Source organism: Rhinopithecus roxellana, chromosome 17 (genome assembly GCF_007565055.1).
Source record: "Rhinopithecus roxellana isolate Shanxi Qingling chromosome 17, ASM756505v1, whole genome shotgun sequence".
NCBI classification, from domain to species: Eukaryota; Metazoa; Chordata; class Mammalia; order Primates; family Cercopithecidae; genus Rhinopithecus; species Rhinopithecus roxellana.
The window spans coordinates 57524058-57531910 of record NC_044565.1 but is presented as its reverse complement, the minus strand read 5'-3'; positions in this window follow the sequence as shown (position 1 = coordinate 57531910).

Sequence of the window (7853 nt, the reverse complement as noted above, 5' to 3'; positions counted from 1 at the left end):
AGACCTTCTGTGAGGTTGGATTTATGGACTAGGGAGCCAGACTGAGCCCCAACAGCTGATATGGAAAAAAATAATTGTGGGGTAGTATATTCTCTTATTTTCAGAAATGAAAATAAAATGCATAAGCTCCACCCGTGGGAGAGGCTGGCAGATTCTTCCCCAAGCCGCTTCCCTCTCCTGCCAGGCACACGGTTACACTGTCTTTCCCAGCCTCCCTTACAGGAGGTAAGTTCTCTCCCAGCTGTAGTCATGGAACTGAGCTTGTCCCATAGAACATGAGGACACACGATGTATGTCACCAGCAGCCCCGGCCCGTGAAGCCTCCTGTGTGACCCAATGCTCTGTCTCTTCCCTCAGCTCTCCTGCCTTGCCCGGTGGAGTTGGAGGACCCCATTGAGGACTCCAAGGCCCTAGAGGAGGGCAGAGCCTCTAGACCAGTGGCTTCCTACTGGGGACCATCTTGCCGCCCAGGGAACACTGGCAATGTCTGGAGACGTTTTTCAGTGTCACAACTAAGGGGGGTGTGTGTTACTGGCATCTAGTGTGTAGAGGCCAGGATGCTGTAGACCAGCAGTCCCAACCTTTTTGGCACCAGGGACCAGTTTTGCAGAAGACGATTTTTCCACCGACTAGGGGTGGGTGGGGGGTGGGGATGGTGGTAGGGGATGGTTTTGGGATGAAACTGTTCCACCTCAGATCATCAGGCATTTATTAGATTCTCGTAATTATCACACAGTCTACATCCCTCACATGTGCAGTTCACAGTAGGGTTACTGGTCCTATGAGAACCTAATGCTGCCACTGATCTGAGAGGAGGCAGAGCTCAGGTGGTAATGCTCACCCACCACTCACCTCCTGCTGTGTGGCCTGGTTCCTAACAGGCCCCAAATTGGTACCAGTCTGCGGCCTGGGGGTTGAGAACCCCTGCTCTAGACAACCTAGGGCACAGGACAGCCCCCACAACAAATTACCTGGTTCCCAAGTGTCACCATGCTACGGCTGAGAGCCTCTACTCTAAATGGAAGGGCCGTGGGTCTGTGGTTCTCTGCCAAGCTGCATTGCACTGTGATAGAAGCAAGAAATAGATCTTATCCGTGAAGCCCCTGCGACCTGGGGGTAGTTTGTTAGAGGAGTCAGTGCGCTGTGTGAATACCCTGCTCCCTGACAGAAAATGTAGAACGCTGGAGCAGAGGCACGTTTGTGCAATGCCAGGGGAGCTCTCTACAGGCCACCAAATCAGAACTAATGACCCCTCAACAGCACAGTCCAAACCCTTTTAATACTTACTGTGGCCCAGTGATGGTGTCATCTCTCATTATCAAGCCTACCTTGAAAAAGTCTTGTGTGTCCATAGGTGCCACCTGAAATGAACTGTGAGGTCTCCGATGGCAGGGACTGAGTCTCAGCCAAGTTCAGGTGCATTTAATGAGCTCTTTCAGGACTCTACTCTGTACCACCCTGCTCATAAGCTTCAGTCCTTGCCCTCAAGTTTCCAGCCCAGTGGAAGAGACAGAAACTTCAAGAGATGATGGAATCCTAAAAGACAAATGCTGTAGTGAAGACGTGAATAAGGCATGATTATCTTATAGTCTGTCGCATGACATTATGGTTTTCTGCCCCCAGGGCTCATCCCTAGAGGCTGGGGTCCTTAGCAATAGCCAATGGAAGTAGTGGAGAGAGCCAAGAAGTACCTAGACCCGTGGACAACACTGTTGAGTTCCAGCAACACAAATGGACGCTGCGCTTCTCTCCGCTCCATCCCACTGGCCTGCCCTGGTCCCAGCTCTCTGCTTCTTGTATCTGGATGGCTGTGGTAGGTCTCCTGTCTCCATTCATGCAGTCAACAAATACTTGTGCAAATATGCCAGACACCGTACTAGGCCCTGGGGATGGAGGATCAACATGAGAGTCCTATTTTTCTAGAAGCATCTTCACATGGTTGTGTTCTGGTGGGGTATGGACTAGTAAATAGGCAACGACCGTACAGCCAGGTGCAGGCTGTAGTGAGAACATAGACAAGAAACACCTCTTCTAGCTTTGGGGGCCAGAGGACTTCCCAGATGGAAGCAACATCTAAGCTAAGATTTGAAGGAGTGGAATTGGGGAGATAAGGCTGGGGATGTGGGAAGTAAGGGGGAACAGAGAAAAGCATAGGTTTGTGGGCCCTGAGGGAGGAGAGAACACTATACTTTTGAGGAACATTGAGTTTGTTGACACAGACAAGACAAAGTAAGAAGTTCAAGAACTGAATTTGAGAAGCGACCTATGCCAGATCATGCAAGGACTGTCTGAGGGCAGTGGGATGGCACTGAAGGCTTTAAACAGGGAAGAAGACATGATCCTATTTGAGTTCTGGAAGGATCAGTCACACTGACTTCTTGAGAATGGACTGGAGGAGGCAAATCTGGACTTGGTTGTAGTCACTTAGATGGGAGACGATGGCGGCTGCACTATGGTGCTGGAACTTCCTTCCAGAGAAATGTAGACTAGAGTCTCATCTCCATCTTCAGTCCACCCATCATCAGATGCTGGAGAGAGTTTTCTTAAACCTGAATCTGATCACATCACTCTCCTGCTCCACAGTCTTCAGTAGCCCCCATTGCCTGCAGGATCACATACAGACTCTGCAATCAAAGTCCTTCATATGCTGATTTCTTTGTGTCTTTCTGGATTGCATCATCTCTCATTATATCAAACTCAAACCTTGCTCCAGCGTACCTAGAACTGCTCACCAACTCCAAGTCTCAGCTCAGATGTCACCTTTTCTAGGAAATAAATCCTCTTTGTTCCTACTCAGGCTGGGTTAGTGCCTTGTGTCCTGATTGGCTGTCTCCCAAACTAGACTGGGAGCTTCCTAAGGACAAGAGCTGAATCACTCATCATGGCATGCCCAGAATGCCTGCCGCAGGGTGCCTGAGCACACACACCTGCTCAATAAATACATTTTGGAAGAAGGACTAGATGGATGGACAGCTACACTGCCAAGCATCCAGTTGCTTCCAACTAGAATGACTTGTTTTCATCTCTCCTCTGGAAGGCTTAACATTGCCAGTTACATGGAAGAGAGGATCTTAATGGAGAGCTGATAGTCTGGATCCCATGTAACTAATATGAAGCCTTCCTATCTCCCCTGAGCCTATAGGGATTCTCCACTCTTTAGTATTCCTTCTGCCTCCCACAAACATGGCAGAGATCATATACCCTCTTGTTCCCGTGTGCCTTTATTGACTTCTCTCTTTTTCAGGATAACCAAGGAAGCAGTCTATTCTTCATTTTCTCCCCTTCGATGTTGTAATAGAGCAGCAGAAAGAACACTGTAATAGGAATCAGGAAAGCCAGTGGTCTCGGGTACTAGTTCACTGTGTGACCTTAGGCAAGTCTCCCTGGGCCCCAGTCTCCGAGTATAATAAGAAAGAGGTGAGGGAAGGGGCGTCTTCATGTTCCTTTCATTTCTATTATTTGATCCTAGATTAACAGCCTTTACCCCTCAACCCTGGCCTCATCACTGATTCTCGGTCCTGCACTTAGGAAATCAATCTGTGGGCTCACTAATGAGGATGTCCATAGCAGCGCCGTGTGCATTTGTAGGACTATGAGAGGCAGAAAGGGAACGAGAACTGGATGGCAAAATGGAAGGACTGAGTTCAAGTCCTGGCTCCATCATCTTGCAGCCTTATGAAATGGGTGTGTGTCTCTCTGAGCCTCAGTTTTCCCTTGTAAATGGAAATTGCAATATTGTAATGGTGCTATCGGGAAGATCAAGTGAGACCCTGAACATGAAAGCCCTCGGGAAACTGTAAAGGGCTGTATTTCATTTTGCCTTAAAAATGTGTACATCTCAGAACTTTTGGTGTTCTGTGGTCTAACGTGTCCACAAGATGACGTTTTTCTCCTCCTACTCCATGTGCCTCCTGAGGAAGGGTGGGAGGAGCAGAGCAGGGACACTCACTCACTGAGAACCTCACCCACACCCCCACACCCGCATCGGGCTCACTCCCCTTGCTGGGTACATGGGAAGATGGCGGGACTGTCGGATGGGGCTGTGTGACCAGTCTAGCCGATGAAATGGGGGTCAGAATGGCATATGCCACTGCTGAGCTGATGCACTGAAGGACTATTGTGCCATGATGACGGTGGGTGCCACATGTAGAGAAGATGGCCTCACAGGACAGAGGGAGTCTGGCTCTTTGAGCCTAAAGTGACTGTATAACTTGTCACTCAAAAAGGGACACTTTTGAGAGGGACAAGGGGAGGGTGCTAATGACAATGAAGCTGGGATGGCAGGCGTAGACCAGCATGGTCTCACCTGCTGGAAGGTACAGTCCTTCTACCTGAGTCACGGGACAGAAGGGAGTTCCATCAACCTGCATGGGACTTGGAGCGGGTGGTTCGTGTTATGCTTTGCCACGGAACTTTCGAGACTTGTCCATTGTGGCAGTTAAGGAATACTTATCCTGATTAATATATGTTCACATTGCCAAGTTCAGTTTCCACAGCTGTTCTGTGAGGCAGGCATTCTTTCCCTTAGTCGACACAAAAGGAACATAACATTTGGATAATGAACTTGCCCAAGATCACACAACTGGTTTGAAACCCAGCTTGGACTGATTTCAAAGTTCATACTCCTTCTCCTTTATACTGCCTTCCTCCTTTCAGCCCAGCTAAGACTTCCCAATCCCCAAAAGACCAATGAGAAGGGGCCATAGTTTGAAAGTGTGTGTCTACACACTAACCCCTAAGAAGTCAGCCCTCTTGGCTTCTCCCTCTACCTGCGGGGTTCTGAAGGGAAATGCCCATATTTCACTTAAAAAAAAAAAAAAGATCAAAAGCCTTCCATCAGTCACTTTAACTTATTTATGAGTTTGATTTTTTTCTTGGATCATTTCCTTTCATTCCTGCCAGAAGCCCTCGCCTGCAATCCTCCCAAGTTATTAATGAAAGAAGTCAAACGGTAGCGAGTGCAGGAACATTCCTGGCTCCTGCTGACTTGTGTCGTGTGCGCTGGAAGCAGATGTTTTCACCCAGATCATAGACACTTGCCAGGCCTCTCACATCTGCCCTGGTTGCAGATGAGGACAAAAGAAGTCAGAGGACAAATTCTATTTCCAGCCCAGTTAAGGAAGAGTCAGTGTTCACATGCAGCATCATGCATTGTGCCCATTTAGTGTGGCCAGCTCTGGGCTGGTTGCTGAGGTCTCCTGGTGAACAAACCAGACATACTTTTCCCAACTTTTCCTCATATCGCTTTACCTGCGTGAGATGTTTCAGCAATTTCTTGGGTAGGGGTTATCAATAATGGCCACAGCCTCACTGTCGTCTTACAGCATGGGTTAAAATGGTCTCCTTATTTTTTGTTTCATTTTGTTTTTGGGTTTTTTTTTTTTTTTTTTTTTGAAAGGGTGTCAGTCTGTAGTCCAGGCTGGAGGGCAGTGGCGTGATCATGGCTCACGGTAGCCTCCTCCTCCTGAGCTAATTGATCCTCCCACCTCAGCCTGCTGAGTAGCTGGGACCACCACAGGTGTACACTACTATTCCTGGCTAAATTTTTGATTTTTTTTTTTTTTTTTTTTTTTGTAGAGATGGGGTTTCAATATATTGCTCAGGCTGGGCTCAAGGGATCCTCCTACCTTGGGCCCTCAAAATTCTGGGATTACAGGCATGAGCCACAGCACCTGGTTTTTATGATTTTTATGGAGTCCTGAATTAAAAAAAACAAAAACAAAAAACTCTACGGAAAAGTTTCAGTAGATATCTAGGCCAAATATACTCCAGCGATCTATTGTAGCTACGGTTCTGGTGCCCAGAAGGAGAAAACTAGACAAGCCATTTCCCCCAGGGCACCTCGCGGTGGCTGATCCCTAGCCTCTGCCCTGCCAGTTCACACAGAGGACTCATTTTTCTCTTGCTTGTCTGGGTAGACCGTTCTCCCCTCTATTATAACCAAATTGAAGCATTCTCTCCTGGTCTAAGTGATTCACCCATTTAAAAGTCTTCCATTCTCTTATCCCAGGCAGGAGAAGACCCTGCCTGAACCCAGCTGTGTAGAGAGGCCCACAGGATGGAGGTTGAGGTGGAGCACGAGCTGCCCCTGAGCAGGCAGACAACACAAGGGGGCTGGGAATTGAGAGCGGTGGCGCCCACAGGGAGCCCACAGACAGGAAGACCCAGGCTGGAGAATCGGGGCAGACGCCGGGAAACCCCGTGGAGGAGGACATTGGACTAAAAGCCACAAGATCTTGCTTTTAGTGCCAGCTTTGTCACCTGGCAATTTACCATATTAAAATCACCGATACTGGCCCAATCTTCATTTCTTCATCTGGAAAATATATTGCCAGGGATGAAGTTTGCAATTATCTTGACTTCAAAAGGTGGCTGTGAGAATAAACTAAGATACTAGAAGAGAAACGGCTGTGCACGTGGTAGGTCTATGGAAACGCTAAGGGGACTTCATAATCATTTGCACGTTGTCATAAAGGTTTTGAGAACCGATTGTATCGGGGATACAAGCCTAGGTCTGAATCGCTTGCATTTGGGCCTGTACTGTGTGCATGAGTGTGTGTGCACACGGATTTTTCTGTTCTGGAGAGAGTCTGGGCCATCAAGCGTTTGAAGGTTCAAATCCTTCATACCCCAGTAGCGTTGCCAACTGTGCCTCCATTGGGAGCGCAGGCCAGGCAGCTATCCCTGGGGTCTTGTTGTCTAGCAGGCTGCATGCTCAGATTCCTGGGCCTCGCCTCCTGGGCATCTTCCTCCCTGTTCTTCCTCGTGGCTGACTCCTGGCCTCTGGCCACCATCCCCACCAGCTGGCTCATTTGCATGTGGCCCCCGTGGGTTCCTGGGCCCACACAATGAAGTGGCTGTGCCCATGCCTCTGCCCCCGGGTCCCAGCCGGGGCCTGCACTCTCACTGTGGGCTCCATTCATTCCAAAGGACATACAGTCCCCAGTCGCCAGGGCCCACCAGGGAGTGGAGAGACGCAGAGCCCAGTCTCACTCTGGAGGCGGCTGAGGGCCTGTGTCTTGCGTCATCAAACATTGCTCAGATTCTGGGGGAGGAGAGGAGGCAAGGCTTCCTCGATGCTGGTCTGCTCCAGGCCCAGCCTAGCTTCTGAACTCTTGTATTCTGCTTGGACCACCCTACACTGGCCAATCTCCTTCTGCCAGGTTTTGCTCTCTTCGGAGTTGGCATACACAGTTGTGTGACAGGGTTTAAGTCCCACATCTGCTGCTTACCCACTGAGTGACTTTAGCCAAATTGCATCAACTCTCGGAACCTTCATTCCCCATTTGTAAAATGAGGATATTAATTTCTGTCTCTCAGGATCATTGTGAAAATGAAATGAAATCTGCAAAGTGTCACCGTCCCTTGTACTGAGTGGGTGTTGATAAAGGATTGTGTCATTGAAATAGAGGTGTGACCCTGGCAAAGCGTGTTATCTCTTGGGGCCTGCTATTCACCTGGGATGGGGGTGAACCTCAGTACTCAGGGACGTGGTAGGAACCGGCTGGAGGTAAAAACACTTTATACACCTGAAGTCTCATCTGGGCATGGTGTTAGATCTTCTGGAATATCAAGCCATTACCAAAATGATTGTAAAGCCCTTGGCATTCACTATACTTGGGTGAATAGTCACTATACTTGGGTGGGTGTGGGGTGGGGACAAGGCTGTGCCTGAAGCCAGGGACCTTGCCAGACATACATAGTGTAGACTTGTGGAATTCTAGTAGTCCCATCTTGTGGGTCCTTCCCTCACAGTGTAACCTCTCGGGTTCATTGAACCCACGCAGTTCCTCTCATGCATGTGTTTCTGATTCTGACTGCATGTGCTGTCATCACTGGAGCAGTATGCTGAC